The 18291-nt window shown below is 35.6% G+C and overlaps 1 long non-coding RNA gene across 1 annotated transcript; it reads left to right on the plus strand.

Moving 5' to 3' along the window:
• Positions 1–4767: 4767 nt before the first annotated feature.
• On the plus strand, positions 4768–6931 carry LOC141723527 (uncharacterized). Its single transcript, XR_012576299.1, has 4 exons — positions 4768–5057; positions 5379–5483; positions 5630–5686; positions 6792–6931. It is a non-coding gene; the product is annotated as an uncharacterized LOC141723527 (long non-coding RNA).
• Positions 6932–18291: the final 11360 nt, after the last annotated feature.

Below are 18291 nucleotides of genomic sequence, written 5' to 3' on the forward strand. Positions count from 1 at the left end.
TCTCTCTTCTTTTACCTGCTGATGCCAAAAAGGGGGAGAAAGTGATTAAGTCCAAATGTCCAAATGCAAATCTATTAAGACACTGAAGGGAAAGGATGATGGAAATGATGACCAGGGAAACTCTAATAAGGGTAGAGGTCAAGGTCAAGGAAAATGATTTTTATCAAGTAAAGCTAGAATTACAAGTCAAGGAACAAGTTCTGATACTGAGAGAAGAATAAGTTCTGATACTGGTAAAAGGATAAGTTCTGAGGAACTTGATGAAGAAATTTCAAAGAAATTATTTCTTAAAGAAAATCCAGGAATGGACTTTGAGAGTCTAAAGGAAGAAGAAGCTAGACTCAAAGCAGAAAATGTTAACTTCAAGTCTAAAGCTTCTATTGTTGAAAAGAAACCACCAAAGCCTAAGGGCATTGTGATAAAAGAAAGGTCAATTTCTGAGGCAACCAAAGCCAAATCACAAGTGGAGATAGATCCAAGGTCCAAGGGCAAAGAAAAAGTTGATGAACCTGTAAAGGTTTATATGCCAATCATGGATGAAGAAATAACTGATGAAGAAGATGCTAGTCTTACTCTGATGATAAAGAAGATTTCTCAAACAACCTCTGACATGGCTCATGTTGTTCAGAGTCAAGATGTAGTAAGTTCTGATATGACAGTGAAGCAAGCAACCTCTGACATAGCTCAAGTTGGCTTGATATCAGAAGATAAGGAAAAGGAAACCTCTGATATTGCTCATGTTAAACCTTCAAAGATACTCCTACCAGGATTCACCAAAGCTAAACAGACTCAACCTTTGAAGACTGCAACAAGTGGTTTTGAAGCAAGAGTTCACTACAAGAAAAATGCCATCAGACAACACCCATCAGACAACGCTTGACCAAAAAAGTGTTGCCCAGAAATTTTACACAACAGTTTTTTAAAAACCAGAAAACGGGTGTTGTGTGAATCCCTTTACTACAATAGGTTTAAAACTGTTGTCTAGCATATCGTATCAGACAACCGTTTTATGAGATAAGGTGTTGTTTAAATAAAAAGATTTCATCATTCCTACAATGCTTTAAAAACTATTGTCTAGGTAATCGACACAGACAAGCCTTTCTAAAGATATGTTGTGCAAATGAGGTAGTTTGTACAACAGTTTAATTTTGCATTGTCTGAAAGTAATGGAGACAACGTTGTGAAACACCGTTGTTGGAATGAGACAAGTGTTTTCTCAATGGATTAGTTAAGCTGGAATCAAACAACGTACTTCCATTGTGTTGTCTAAATATCACTTGACATACAAGTGTTTTTATTCTGTTGTATGTCACGACATCACACAAGCGTTTTGCTCATAAAACCATTGTCACTTGTATTGGTGAGCTGGTATAATGAGAGACGTTCATTAAGAGGAGATGAGGTGGCACCATGTGATTGGTGAAAAAACATTCACTTGGATTGCTGAGTTGGTGTAATAAGAGCAGTTGATTGAAAGTATATTTAATATCAGCCATTAGATTAAAAAACGCTGCTACGCTTACACAACAGCTTTTGTTCAAATAAATGTTGTCAATGTTCATCTAAGACAACCTTTTTTCATAGAAAACCGTTGTCTGTAAGTCTGATTCTTGAAATTTCAGAAGCATTGCTTGTGATGAGGTGGCACCATGTGATTGGTGAAAAAACATTCACTTGGATTGTTGAGTTGGTGTAATTAGAGCCGTTGATTAAAAGTAGATTTAATATCAACCGTAGGATTTAAAAAAGTCGATCATCTAAAACAACGGTTTTTTTTTCAAAAAAACTGTTGTCACTATTTATTTCAGACAAGACTTTTTCATAGAAAACCGTTGGATGTTGCCCCGTACTAGATTTTTTTCCATACCCGATAAAAGAGATAATTTTTTAAAATTATTTTTTAGATGATCCAACCGTACGGATGTTAAGAAATACTTATTTTAGTCACATGAAAAAAGTATTAAAAAATTTCAAATTCATCTCGAATGTCAAGATTAGAAAAATCTGGTAAAAGCACTACTTCCCAACACGGGATTCGTTCCCGATGAACAAGATAAATTTTTTAAATGATTTTTTTGACGATCCAACCGTACGGATGTGAAGATATACTTATTTTAGTCACATGAAAAAAGTATTAAAAAATTTCAAATTCATCTCGAATGTCAGGTTTAGAAAAATCTGGTAAAAGCACTACTTCCCAACATGAAATTCTTTCCCGATGAACAAGATAATTTTTTTAAATGATTTTTTCAATGATCCAACCGTACGGATGTTAAGATATACTTATTTTAGTCACATGAAAAAAGTATTAAAAAATTTCAAATTCATCTCGAATGTTAGGATTAGAAAAATCTGGTAAAAGCACTTCTTCCCAACACGGGATTCGTTCCCGATGAACAAGATAAATTTTTTAAAAGATTTTTTCACACTTGTTTGTGATGAGGTTGCACCATGTGATTGGTGAAAAAACATTCACTTGGATTGCTGAGTTGGTGTAATAAGAGCAGTTGATTGAATGTATATTTAATATCAGCCATTAGATTAAAAAATGCTGCTACGCTTACACAACAGCTTTTGTTCAAATAAATGTTGTCAATGTTCATCTAAGACAACCTTTTTTCATAAAAAACCGTTGTCTGTAAGTCTGATTCTTGAAATTTCTGAAGTGTTGCTTGTGATGAGGTGGCACCATGTGATTGGGGAAAAAACATTCACTTGGACTGTTGAGTTGGTGTAATTAGAGCCGTTGATTAAAAGTAGATTTAATATCAGCCGTAAGATTTAAAAAAGTTGATCATCTAAGACAACGGTTTTTATCAAAAACCCTGTTGTCACAATTTATTTCAAACAAGACTTTTTCATAAAAAACCGTTGGGTGTTGCCTCGTACTAGATTTTTTTCATACCTGATGAAAAAGATAAATTTTTTTAATGATTTTTTAGAGGATCCAACCGTACGGATATTAGGAAATACTCATTTTAGTCACATGAAAAAAGTATTAAAAAATTTGAAATTCATCTCGAATGTCAGGATTAGAAAAATCTGGTAAAAGTACCCCTCCCGACAACGAGACTCGTTCCCGATTTACAGGATTAATTTTTTAAAATGATTTTTCGACGATCCAACCGTACGGATATTAGGATATATCGATTTTAGTCATAAGAAAAAATTATTAAAAAATTTGAAATTCATTTTGCATGCCAATATTAGAAAAATCTGGTAAAAGTACCCCTCCCGACAACGAGACTCGTTCCCGATTTACAGGATTAATTTTTTAAAATGATTTTTCGACGATCCAACCGTACGGATGTTAGGATATATCGATTTTAGTCATAAGAAAAAATTATTAAAAAATTTGAAATTCATTTTGCATGTTAGGATTAGAAAAATCTGGTAAAAGTACCCCTCCCGACAACGAGACTCGTTCCCGATTTACAGGATTAATTTTTTAAAATGATTTTTCGATGATCCAACCGTACGGATGTTAAGATATATTGATTTTAGTCATAAGAACAAATTATTAAAAAAATTGAAATTCATTTTGCATGCCAGGATTAGAAAAATCTGGTAAAAGTACCCCTCCCGACAACGAGACTCGTTCCTGATTTACAGGATTAATTTTTTAAAATGATTTTTCGACGATCCAACCGTACGGATGTTAAGATATATCGATTTTAGTCATAAGAAAAAATTATTAAAAAATTTGAAATTCATTTTGCATGCCAGGATTAGAAAAATCTGGTAAAAGTACCCCTCCCGACAACGAGACTCGTTCCCGATTTACAAGATTAATTTTTAAATGGTTTTAGGATCATTTTGCATAATATTAATATATATTAACGTTAGTTATATAGAAAAATAATTGAAATTTTTTCAAATTTGTTTCAAATAATTTTATATAAAAAATTATGTGAAATTATTTAAAATAAATATTATTATATTAATATAAAGTACAATAAAGATAAGTATTTAATTATAATATATAAATAAATAGGAATAGAAAAATTTGGTAAAAGCGCGACTTCCGAACACGAGACTCATCCCCGATTAACTAAATAAAATTTTTAAATGATTTTTTCGACGATCCAGCCGTACTGATGTGTACATAAATTATTATTTTTTTGCTAAATGATACATAAATTCATTTAATTCATATAAAAAAGTATTAAAAAATTTCAAATTTATCTTGAATGTCAAGATTAGAAAAATCTGGTAAAAACACTACTTCTGAATATGAGACTCGTACGATAAATTTTTTAAATGATTTTTTCAATGATACAAGATGTTTAGATATACTCATTTCATTCATATTAAAAATTATTAAAAAATTTCAAATTTATCTTGAATGAAAGGAATATAAAAATCTTGTAAAAGCACTACTTTTGAACACCATACTCATCCCCGATTAACGCTCCAATGGTACTGATGTAGTGATTTTATTTATTTAAAAGTATTTTAAAATTTTTACGTTACACCTGAACAACAAAAAAATCTAGTAGGAGCACTATTTTTTTAAATGAGATTGCTTAAATGTGCGTAATATTAAGATCTTGAAATTAATTTTAATTCTGTTTCATAAACATATAATAAAAATAACTAAATTTTCTAACAATACATGTAATCAAAAATTATTATTTTTTTCCTTTATCACCTAAATTTAAAGTTTTTATTTAGTAAATTATTTTAAATTCCCTCGTATTGTTTCATCCCCCTTTGTCAATATTTCAGTTCCCCCTTAAATTACAAATCCCCCTTTTATCTCTCACAAACACTACGGCCATAACCCTAAATATGGGCCGCTCTATCTTTTTCTCTCATAGCTGCTCTTTCCCTCTCCCACCCTCTCCCCTAACTCCTCTATCTCCCATTTTTCTCCACCTCAATATGTCACCGTCTTTGCTATTAGAACCCTATTTTATCCATGTCAAATTTTCTCTAAACTCTCATCTCTTTCAATTCAAATTGAAAACCAGGTCTCTTAAGGAATAACCCCAACTTAATTTATTCAAAAGCTAGATTCTCAAACACAAACCATTGTTCGATTTGTTAAGCGAAAGGTATTTACTTGTCTTGTTTTTTTTGTTTTTTGTTTACCTTGTATTGAATTCTTATATATTGAATTTGGGGGTTTTTATTGGTGTGTGTTTTAATTAGTTAAAAACCGATTTCTGTTGTATATTTTTCCTTTTTCCTTTATGGTTAGGGAGCTCTGTTTTGTCTCTCACCCTGTTTTTTTAGCCCTATGTTCCCAATGCTCTTGAGTTTGTGGTTTTATTACAATTTCTTAACTTTTTATGCTTTTTTCATGGTTGAGTTGGTAAACTAAATTAAAGCAACAGAGATTATCTTGCAATTGCTGATTGATTCTAATTTTATAGTCCGTAGATGACGAAAGTGAGGGCGAGTTCTTAAAACTGAAAGCAACCATTGAGTGGCTTCTTTGTGACAACACTGCACCAGTCAATAAGAAAGTAATGTATGAGGTTGGTTGTTCTTTATTTTTTTCAGTCTTCCTGCTTCTATGTTACGGTATCATTACTCCTATTCATTTGCTTCATAAAAAGTCAAAACAGTCATCAGTATTAGCTTTTAGCATGCTAAACCCCTTATACTTGTGGTCATGAAACAGGAATTTCAGAATGACAAACAAAGAAGGAAGAGACTGAAACTCCTCAAATACGAAACTGTATGATATGGCCTGAACTGTATCACATCTTTACTTGTATCTTTCATTTGTTATTCATTTCTAAAATTTTCTCGCCAGTTAAGATATTAAAGAAATAGTCTAGTTCTTAGTTGACTTCATTTAGTAACTAGTAAGATTGAAATTGTGATATAAAAATGATCTGTCTTGAGACAACTGTTGAATGATTTTGCAATGGCAGATGGTTTCTTTTTATTCAACTAGTGAACAAAACAAGATATGTTACTAGTAGTGTCTACCAGTAGGTATAGTTAATCTAGCAGGCTTATTTGTTCTCCTGGAGCATAAGTTGATTAAGGTGCAGTCTGGATTGCGACTTAAGAGCTATGAGCACCCGTGGGGATACATTTTTATAGAATTCCTGATATTTCACTTTTGGAGAATGTACATAACAAATTATTCTTGTTAATAATGTATATAGATTTAGTGTGACTAGCTCTTTTGCATCCTGCAGTTCGTATTGTTCTCCCACTCAGCTAACAATATTCATAATTGTGTCCCCTGAATTTTAAGTTCAGTTCCCCCATAAAGTATAACATTTATTTATTTTATGCGTAGAAAATATCCGTGAAAGAAAAATATAAGTTGTTATATTATAGTGTTAAGGGAGTTCTTATTTCTTAGGCAAAATAATATGTATCGCTTTTACTTCATAAGTTCAGTGTACAAGTGAAGGTATGACGTAGCAATATAGCTTAAGAAGTCTATGTACTGATTTATTAGCAACACTAATGATGATGTGTTGAACAGGTGTTTTCAAATGATGTACTGATGGGAGAACATTATGCCAGTAGTACTGTACATTTCTGTAGTAGTGTCTGTAACCTTAAATGTTGAAATATGGACGTTTATTTTAAGGGTTTTTGAAACTATTTTTAGGTAATCAGCTAGCTACAAAGCAGCTGAACTATTTACGAAAAAAGAAGCATAATTATGGATTACTTTACAAATCTATGTGCCCTGGTTTACAAATTGCCTTCTGTATATGTTTGTGGCCTCCTTTTATTTGGAAATTTTGAGAACCTAGCATGTAGTTTGTCAATCTTATTTTAAGTGAATTTTATGTGTACTTCGACTTTCTCTACAGATTGTCGGGATAGATGATTTGAAAAAGGAGGTTGACAAAAGAGGAAAAGATGAAGTTGTAACAAGCAGGACCTCCCAATCTTCACCAAGAGAAACTGCGAGGAAAGGTGGTATCTTTACAAAGCAGGACATTGACAGTCTCTTCATGGAAGTGAGCCAGGTGACACTATGGGCATTTGTTTATTTTCTATTACGTCTTGGTTTGATTTCACTTTATATTAAGAGATCCAGTTCTTTGTTTTTCTTATAATGCAGGAAGGAAAATAATATTAACTTAAGAGTGGTTGTCGATTTATTTTGAAGATTGTTTTCTCCAGATTGGGAAATTGCCTATCACAAGCTGTAATGATATTGCAAGGACAACATAGCTCTTGCGGAAAACGTGAAGAGAACCTGAAAAGGCCAAGTGAGCTCTGAGTAGCCAACATCAAATCCTTGTAGACTCTATATTTTCTTTAATTTTTAGTAGAAATCTTAGACTCATGAAGGCAGTGATATCAATATGCTTTTAGCTTTTGTATAACTATGTTGTTGTAATTTTCGATCATGGATTAACTTTAGAACTTTTGTTTAGATTTGCAAAGTTAATTTCATTTGATTACTTGTTATATTTTGTGAAAGACAACGCTTTTAAGAACCAAGCTTCATTAAAATATCATGTCTTTAATACTAAAACAATGCTTTCGAACACAAACCTTTGGTGCAAAATTAACTTTCACAACACTAGTAAACCATTGTCTATATAATATTAAGATATTGTATCAAAGGTATTCATGCAATACGTTTGGACATATAAACAGTTGTATGTATCTGATCATGCCATACATTAAAATCCAAAACTGTTGTGTGTAGAAATTTATTACAAGAGTTCTACGAGCTCAATTTCATTTTTGTTGTCTATCTGAATACACAACAACGTTTATACAACAATAAGTGTTGTAGGATTGGCTTTAATGTTATACCTTACACAACGGTTTTCTGAGTTTCTGAGAACCCTTGAGTAATGTCGCTTGTTACGACAAAAACAAGCAAAAAACGTTGTCTTTTCTGGATGTAATACAACGGGCTTAATCCATAATCATTGTCTGTATAATCTCAGACAATGTTTTTTAGCCATTGTCTGATCCAACTAACAGACGGCGGCTCAATAGTCAACGGGAAAATAGGGTATCAGACAACGGACATAAACCGTTGTTGAAGCTTGTTTTCCTTGTAGTGGTTGTTACAGGAAAGGAAGCAAGAGATATATCTGGATTTGGTAGTTCTGATGAAAGAAGAGTACACAACACTACCAATGATTCAACTTCCTTAAGTGAACCAGGAGTAGGAGCAACTCCTGAAAGATTGAATCAACTTGAATCTGTACAAATGGTTTACCATTCTGTTTTGAAAGAACACATCATGTTATATTTTATGACAGATGGTAGGGTATTTCAGATCAGGAAGAATGTTATTCCACTGAAGTATTTTGAAGAACTGGAACATGTTCTATTTTTACTTCAAATGAAAAATAGATCTACAAATGGTGCTGCAGATTATTTAAAATAAAATATTCAAAGACAGAAGAGGCTTTACTCTGTAAAGTCTGACAGCCCATACTTTCCCAAGTAGAGAGATCACAAAGGTGATATTGTTGAAATGAAGCCTAACACTGCTAAGATCATAACTACTTTTCTGGGTTATAAGGCTGTGGAATTCAATCTAGAGTCTGACAAGGCATATCTGATCAGACTAGATCAAGACATAAGAAAAGCTAAGATAAATGATCTCAGAGCAGCTATTTTTCAAACTGGTGAAGATACAGCTGAATTGAAAAATGCTAAAAGGAGGATGGTCAATGAACTTGAATATGTTGAGAGATGTTTGTTGAAGAACTATCTCAAAACAACTCCTGACATCAAAGAGATCAGAAATTAAAGCCAAGTCAAAGATCTACAACTGCTTAAACTCTGAAAGTGTATACAGACTGAAGCTGTTATCAGACCTTGAGGATGGTAAAGCTATAAGGACTGTAAGTTGTAGTTATCTAGTCAAATTCTCATGTATTTGTATTTAATTTTTTTGACATCATTAAATATCTGTTGAACTTGTATATTATGCTAATTTACAAGTTAGCGGAGGTTGTTATATATATTTTTGATGTCATGTCTAATGATGATTTGTGTTTAGTTTTCAGATCTTAACTAACAGAACAAATCAGTACTTAACTGGAAATCAGTACTTATACTGAAGTCAGAACTTAAGATATCAGAAGATATTTATCAGGAGATAATATCAGGACTTAAGGAGACTTTCAGATAAGGCAGGCGGCTGATTGAAAGGAAAGAAGATCAAGACAAACGCAAGAAGAGATATGCATGGAGAAGAATTCTATGAAGAATAGAATACTTGGAAGAAAAGATAACTGATTGATATATTTTAGGAAGCAGAATTATATTCGATATCAATTAGAACATTATCTTGTAACTGTGTAGTATATAAACACTGACATAGGGTTTACACTATACGTGTTATCATTATCAAAATTATTATTCATTGTAACCCTAGCAGCTCTCGTGATAATTTGTTCATCACTGAGAGAGGACAGTTCCATATTGTAACAGAGTTTATTGTGTTGAATAAAATCTGTGTTCTATTACTTGTGTTCTTTAATTCGATTTAATTGTAGTAAACACTGTATTCAACCCCCTTCTACAGTGTGTAAGACCTAACAGTCAACAAGAAGGAATTGATTTTGATGAAATATTTGCTCATGTTGCAAGACTTGAAGCCATCAGAATTTTCTTAGCCTATGCAGCCCATGCCAATTTCAAGGTCTATCAAATGGATGTCAAGAGTGCTTTTCTAAATGGAGATTTGGAGGAGGAAGTCTATGTTAGTCAGCAACCTGGTTTTGAAGATCCAAATTTCCCAAATCATGTCTACTATCTTTTGAAAGCACTCCATGGATTGAAGCAAGCACCTAGAACCTGGTACGATACTTTGTCAAAGTTTCTTTTAGAGAATCACTTCACCAGAGGTACTGTAGACAAAACTTTATTCTTTGGAAATGTTAATGGCTCTAGCATAGTTGTTCAAATTATGTAGATGACATTATTTTTGGCTCTACAGATGAAAAACTTTGCAAAAAGTTTGTCAAATTGATGCAAAGTAAGTATGAAATGAGCATGATGGGAGAACTAACTTACTTTCTTGGTTTACAAGTTAAGCAAGTTAGTGATGGAATATTCATTAGTCAAACTAAATACATTTATGATCTTTTAAAGAAGTTTGAACTAATGGATTGCACATCTGCAAAAACTCCCATGGCCACTACAACTAAACTTGAATTAAATACTACTGAAAAGTCTGTGGATATATCAAGTTATAGAGGCATGGTTGGCTCACTTCTATACTTAACAGCTAGTAGACCAGATATAATATTTGCTACATGTCTTTGTGCTAGATTTCAGGCTGATCCTAGAGAATCTCACTTAATTGTTATTAAGAGAATTTTCAGATATCTCAAAAGTACACCAAAACTTGGCATTTGGAACCCTAGAGATTCTGGTTTTGATCTAACTGGTTATTCAGATGCAGATTATGCAGGTTGTAGAATTGATAGAAAAAGTACAACAGGAACCTATCAATTTCTGGGAAACAAGCTTGTGTCCTGGTTCAGTAAAAAGAAAAATTCAGTTTCTACTTCTACAGCAGAAGCTGAATATATTGCTGCTGGCAGTTGCTGTGCATAGATTTTGTGAATGAAAAACCAATTGCTAGACTATGGTCTGCAAGTGGAAAGAATTCCTACTTTCTGTGATAACACAAGTGCAATTTCTATCACTGAAAATCTAGTACAGCATTCAAGAACAAAGCACATAGACATCATGTACCATTTCATAAGGGAGCATGTGATGAATGGTACTGTGGAACTATATTTTGTTCCAAGTGAAAAACAGCTTGCAGATATATTTACCAAGCCACTGGATGAATCCACCTTTTCAAGGTTGATAAGTGAGTTAGGTATGCTTAATTATTCCTGAATTATTTCAGATATTTTTGCAAGTTGTAATGCAGCCAGAAATTTAATTGATTTTTTGGATGAAATTTCGGCTAAGTCAAAATTTACATCCCGACGGATGATCATTATCCATCGAGTTCGATCATCCGTCGAAATACAATTTGTTAATAAAATTAATTATTTTTCTGGAATATTTTATAACTCGACGGATAAATGATTTATCCTCATCCGTCGAATTGTCTCAAGCCTAGCCGTTAATTTTCTGAACATTATCCATTGAGTATACTTACAGTTTGTAAGCATAACACGACGGATAAATGATGGAATTTTTATAGTTTATTTTTTTTAACGGCTATTTTGGGCAATTTTTATTGGTCACTTTATTTTACTTTATTATTTTTTGACAGTTATTTTTTGAGAAAGTATAAAAGTAAAATTCATTTTCATTACTTTTCTTTTATCATTCTTAATTCATCCGCTCTAACTTCTTTCTTTCTCAAAAGCAATTACCCTCTCTCTCTGTGCAATTTTTACTCTCTAACAATCGCATCAGTCGTCAAAATCATGTCTCAAACTGGCTTTATCTATGAGAAGAACAATTTCACAGCTCTAGTGAACAAGGGGATTCAACAGTCTAGCGACTACCACAAAATGATGGATTTTCTGTAAGGCTGTAAGCTCAAATATGCCATGCTAGAGTCTCCCACTATCTACTGTGAGGTTGTGGAGGAAATATGGACAACTGCAGTGTACAACTCAACTGACAAGACCATCACTTTCACTATTAAAGGTAAGGAATTTTGTGTTAATAGTGACATTGTTAAAGCATGATTTAAGATTCCTGATAATACTGTCACTACTCCACACACAGACACTGATATTGTTAACATGTTTAACTTCATGGGTTATGCACTCACCATCTCTAAATTAAGTGAAATTAGGAGATTGGGTCTTAGGAAAGAATGGAGTTACCTGTGTGATGTAGTTACTAAAGTATTTTCTGGTAAAATTAACAATTTTGATTTTGTTAATATCTCCATGCTTAACATGCTTTACATGCTAGTAACTGATAAATACTTCAATTTTAGTGATCTAATCTTATTTGAGTTGGGGTTTAAGTTAGGGGAGCTTAATAAGAGGGGTAATAGTGTGTATTATGCTAGATTTTTCATGATGCTTGCTAACCACCTCTCTGAGGACATTGTGCTTGAGAACCCAACCAACAAGTTAAATTGTTGGGTTCAATAAAGAAGAATTATTGCAGATCTCAATAGAGCAGATCACCACAAAGAGGTGTCACTCTTTTACTTTCCAGTAATGGAGGCACCTCGGGTAAGTGAGGTAAGTTCAACTATCTCTACTCTTCCAACCTCAAACATTTTTTTTGCTTTCTAGTGCAGCAATGGCAACTGTGTCAATGACCCAATAGTTGCCTACCCAAGCTGCCAAACCATCAAAAGTTTCTAAATCCAAAGCTAAGAAAGTCCCCTTTGATTTCTTTCAAAAGAGATCAGTTGTAAAATCTACCAAACCTAAAGAGGGGAGTGTGAAGGTGGGTAAGAAAGGTGAGGGACAGGGTGAAAATCAAAGAAGCCCTAAGAATAAGGATGGTGAGCATAGTGTACCCAAACCAAGCCACACCACAGTTTCCCAACAAACTGTGGTTGTTAATAAGGACAAAAACTCAATTCTAGTTTCATCCTCCCAAAAGGATGTAACTATTGAAACAAGCTCTCAACCAGGAGCACAGAACAAAAGGGGTAGGGATACAAGTTCACCACAAACTTACACAAGAAAAAGAAAACTAAAACCCTTGGGGATGCACAGGGTACACACACAGTGCAAACTGGAGCTAACGACCCAGTCACTGCACCATCTCAAAGTCAAATTGATGTGGCTCCAACAAATGTGGAGTCACGGCCAAAATCTGTACAAATTGAAACACCTCAAACATCAAATTCTCCCACACACTCTTTGAATGTTGACATGATTCAAACATCTCAACCATATTCCCCATCTTTGACTCTGTTGGAGAAGCCAAAAATCCCTGCAAGTGAGCATCATCTTCTAGATGATTTGTTGGCTCACTTGTAATTTCTTTCTGAGACTGTTGAGACATCTGTGCTAAAATTTTCATCAATCTGCACAGAGTCTACAATAGTCTCCACTCCATACTCATTCATTTCTACTCACTCGATAGATATTGTTCATCCGTCGAGTAGTGATTGTATCCCGACGGATGTGCCTAACAGCAGTCATCCATCGGATAGTCAAATTACTAACCCGATGGATATTTCTCATCCGTCGAGTGTCTCTGCACAACTCCAAAGTTCAACTATAGTCACAAGTGCAGATGACTTAGTAATTGTGCAATCACTATTAGGATTGAGGAAATATAGTGACTTGAGTGAGAGTCTGGGTTGCTCCCAGGAAAAAGGAGAGGAAAAGAGTGATCCAATACAGTCCATTTCTTCAGGACTGGCAAAAGTGAGTGTGAGGAGTCCCACCTTAGATGGTGAAGGTGAGGGTGTGAGGGTGGGGAGCCAAGGTGAGACCTTAATGCAAGAAAAGAGAGAAAATGAGAGAAATACAGGTACTGGAGATATAAGGGTGGATGTCTATGTAAGTGAGTTAATGAATGTTCAGGATGCAGACAGGGAGGGACTATATCAGCAAACTCAAGCTGTTATAGATTCTACCTCCTTAGATGCTGAGACATTTACTCACCCTGTTCCAGCATATCAACTTCTAGCTGGACAGGGCAATGACAATGCATAAAAATGCTCAATTTGGTGCATACCACACAGTCCATGCAAAGAGCTAAGGATGCCATCACAGCTTTGCCCATAACAGCTGGTAATGTTGATTATGAGACTGGTGGCTCAGAAGAATTCTTTGGAGGTGAGGGTGGAGATAGTGAAGAAGATCCATTGGACATAGGGGAGAAATAGGCCCTAGTTCCAGATCAAGCATGCCATCATGGGCCTTCTCCAAGCAATGTGATGATCACCATTTCAAGACCACACTCATCCAACTTATCAGCCAAACACAGTCTGCACTTCAATCAACTAAAAATGCTAGCACCAAGAAGCTTCTGCAAGCACATCTTGCTTCTCTCCAACTACAGCAAATCTCAGGCTACCAACAAAGTCAAAATGTCTCCCTCATCAAAAATGAAGTTGATCAACTTAAGAAAGACATCTCTGACAAGTTGGAAGCTAAACTTCCAGAAGCCACAATGCTTGACATCAAAAGACAACTCAGGTAAAACTCTGATCTTGCAACCAATGTGGATTCCTTGGACAAAAGAATGGTTGCTATGGAAGCTTCTCTTACAGCAATCCATCTACACCAAGCTCAACAAATAGACTTGCTTCAGAAACTGGTGGCTGCACAGACCTCCCCCTCTACTCAACTTGCTGATAACAAAAAGGGGGAGAAAGAGAGTTCTAGAAGTGAGGGGGAGCAAAAAGTGCTTAACATTCAAGTGAGTAAAGCAATTGTGCCAATAATTGCTTTCACAAAGCCACCAGCTGAAGATAGCATTGATCTGATCAATGAAGCAGCAGCCACTTTGAGAGCAGCTGAGAAAAAGCAGTTTAGTCCAATTAACTGGGAGAAAATTGATGAGGATATTCAAAAGAAATTTGGTCTAGCAAAGAAGCCAGAAAAATCAGCCATTCATCACTCTCAAGTCAGGAAAATTTCTGTGAATGATATGAGCATGAACTATCTGGAAAGAGGCCAGACATCCTGCATCAAATCCCCAAAGGCAGATCTAATCATGAAGCCAAAGGTGAACTACCCAAAGTCTTCACTGAAGAATCCTTTGGACACAGTGTATGAGACACCAAATCCTGATGAGAAGAAGCTGTTAGCCAAGTCTATAACATTCTACAAAGATCCTGCAGATTCAGCTCTAAAAAAGAGAATTGCCAAGGTTTTCAGACATGGTAAGGGAATTTGTGTGGTGGCTGGACACCCTCAATTTGTTGAAGCAAAAAGGGAAGAAAAGGAAAGATTGAAGCAAGAAAAGAAACAAGCTGCTCTAGATGCTAAAAAGCTCAAATAAAAGAAGGAGCAAGTTGTTATCTTTGCCAAGTTGCAAGCTGTGAAACCCACATAACAAATTCCTGAACAACCATCTGAAACCACTGGATCTAAGGATCTGAAAATCCAAGAAGAATCAAAGTAGAAAAGAAGGTTTAGATACAAACTTCAATTTACCTCATTTCATGAAGCCAAAGAAAACAAAGACCAGAGCAGTCAAGAAACTGAAGCCCTCAACTCTCATATCCAAGTCCCTAACCAAAGCTCAAACCAAGTTCAAAAAGGGAGATATCATGTACATATGTGACATCAAGAAATTCTCTGATCTAAATCTCTATCGAGATGAACCAGAAGAAGTTAGAGGGATTGATGCTTACAGGAATCTACCTGAAAGGCTAGTATTCAAGTACAAAGGAGGAAAAGAGATAACATGACCACTTCACATGATTCTTCAAGAGAGCCAATCTATACTGATAAAAGTTTATTCATCTCTCAAGAAGAACTTTGGATTCAATGTGACAGCTAGAAGACTAGTTCTAAAGAATATGGAAGAACTGAGGAGTATTAGAGCCAAAGATGCACTCCCAAAGACTTTAATTATCCGTTACACAGGAAGTAGAGTGCATCTAAGGCTCTACTGGCTGATGGAATTCATTGATAATAAGGAAGTTTGTAACACCCCCAAATCCGGGGTCGGGGATCCGGGTTGTCACGAGTTCCATTTCCCTTAATAATATTTAATCTTAATAATCAACCAACTACTGCGTACTGTGACCCCACAATATACACACACATACCACAAGTTATAGTCTCAGAGATGAATACCAAAAATAACACAAGTCATTTTATTCCACAATTATAAGTCATTACACCTCAAAAGGGTTTCTGAATAAATTTACACATTCTTTGCCATTATTACAATTCATAAATATACATAAGTCTGGTACAACAAAAGTTGAAAGCATAGCCTATTGGTAGACCCTACCTCAGCTACAACGGCATCAACGCCTACAGGAAACTGCGGAACGTTTCCTATCTGCTCGCGAATTGGGAGCTTGATCATGTTCATCTTGTCTATCTGTTGTTGTGTGATGAAAGAAGAAAGCAAGGGTGAGCAACAAGCCCACCGAAATAATATGTATTATAATTAACAATATATGAGCATTCTCATAGTACTCATGAAAGTGTTGATCAAGAAGAAATAAACCAAGTTGATATCTTAACGCGACAAGTCACAAAATATTTAGTATATATATACATATATACTACTCAAAATCTTTGAAATCCTCTGACATGTATAATGTACACAGAGTTCTAGTTTATAACTGTATAAAAATATCGTTGCAAGGTGATCTCATATATCTAACCTTGTCTCAACGTTTTTATAAAAATCTTTGTCATGCATAAGATAATCATTAACCAGATTTAAGTTGAAAAGATGAAGTTACATGATACTCCAATATACTTATATCTTTTCCGAATACTACTTGAACTACCACCGTTCAAGTTATAATTAGTTTCAAAAGTTCATCACATAGATGAGAATACAAGATAAGACTTGAATAGATTCAATCTTTGAAATATTATTGAATGAAATGAAGTTACGAGATACTTCATTAAGTCCCGATATATATATATATATATATATCCATATATATATCTCTCATACATTTCCTGAAAACCTCTGTCATGTAAAGTATGAACAGAGTTGCAATATCCAATGAATTTTGGAAAGAAAAGAATTTTGGCATAAACCCGAAATCTTGCTGATCAGGCAAAGATACCAATAAGTAACATTTTCTACTGTAGATGGATGAATTCCTCGCCGGTCATCACCCTGGCCGTATTCGGACCTCGCGCTAGACCGTTACCCGGCCACTCACGCGTGGATGGACTGTCACCCAGCCTCTTACACCTGCATAGACCGTACCCCGGCTTGTCGCTTATGCCGACTCAATCAGATGGACTTACTTCCCGAACATTGGGCAAGTAATCAAATTGTTGTCTGAAAACAACAATCACGTTGCGCATATAAAATGATATAAAGGGTTCAGCTTTAAGTCTTAATTTACGCGCAAAGTCCCTTGATATAAAAGATTTAGTTGCTCCTGAATCAAATAAAATGTTTGCACTGACTGAATTTAGAGAAAGGGTACCTGCTATCACATCTGAATCTTTCATAGCATCCTGGACTGTCATGTTGAAAGTCCTCGCAGTAGGTGGCTTATTGGAGGCAGCCCTGCTGGCTCCTGAAGCTGCTGGTTTGTTCATTGGGCATTCCCTCTTCCAATGACCCGGGCGTCCACACTGATGACAAATGGTGGTTGGAATGACGGCAGGGGCTGACGAAGGGCATTTGTGAGAATAGTGGCCCACCTGCCCACACTTAAAGCAGGTTACTGACTTTCCCTTACATTCCCCAGAATGCATTCTTCCACAAGTGTTACAGGCTGACAATGGGGGTCGAGACTGGTTGGAATAGGACATTCTTGACTTCTGGCCGCTCTGGCTCACATTCACGCTCATTGGCCGCTTAAACCCAGTGTTCTTTCCCGGTAGGGACACTGCTCCTCGATTAAATCTAGTTGGGAAGCTCCTTCCTGCTGAACCCCCACCCATGCTCATACTTTTCCTCTTTATTCCCTTCATTTCTCTTTCCTTCTGCATCTGTTCACTTCCGGCTTCTACAATTGTTGCCTTTTGCACCAGAGTGGCATAATCTGTAAGCTCAAGGATTGCCACCCTATTCTGAATCCACGGTTTCAGTCCCTGCTGAAACCTCCTAGATTTCTTTTCCTCGGTGCTCACAAACTCCAGCACAAACCTTGATAACTCAGTAAATTTCGCTTCGTACTCTGCTACAGATAAGTTATTCTGCTTTAGCTCCAAGAACTTGAGCTCCATCTGGTTTTCCATAAACCTCGGGAAATACTTCCCCAGAAACAACTGACTGAACCTCTCCCAGGTTATGATAGCATCTGTCTCCATGTTTTTCTTGGCCTCCCACCAGTAGTTGGCCTCTCCTTTCAGAAGGTAGGTAGAAAATACAGTCTTCTGTGCCTCATCGGTACTCAAAATCTCAAAGGATTTCTCCATTTCCTTTAACCATGCCATTGCCTCAACTGGGTCGGCTGATCCGTGGAACTCAGGGGGCTTAAGGGACTTAAAAGCCCTGAAAGAGTTTGCCACAGCATTGTTATTTCCTTGAGAGGGTGGGTTGGGTTGACGTTCCAAGTTCTGCCTTAGTAGTTGCATGAACTGGCCCATGGGATCCATGCCTGGGTTTGGTATTGGTTGCTCAACCTCAGTTTCTCCTTCTTCAGCCTCTATCTCAAATCCCTCAACATCATATGTTTCCTCTTCCTCTTCATATAGGGAGTCATCCTGTTCCACATAATCCTCGTCTTCCTCTTCACTGTGTTCCTGGTTCCTATCATCCTGGTTATGG

The sequence above is a fragment of the Apium graveolens genome, chromosome 5 (assembly GCF_009905375.1).
Source record: "Apium graveolens cultivar Ventura chromosome 5, ASM990537v1, whole genome shotgun sequence".
Lineage (NCBI taxonomy): Eukaryota > Viridiplantae > Streptophyta > Magnoliopsida > Apiales > Apiaceae > Apium > Apium graveolens.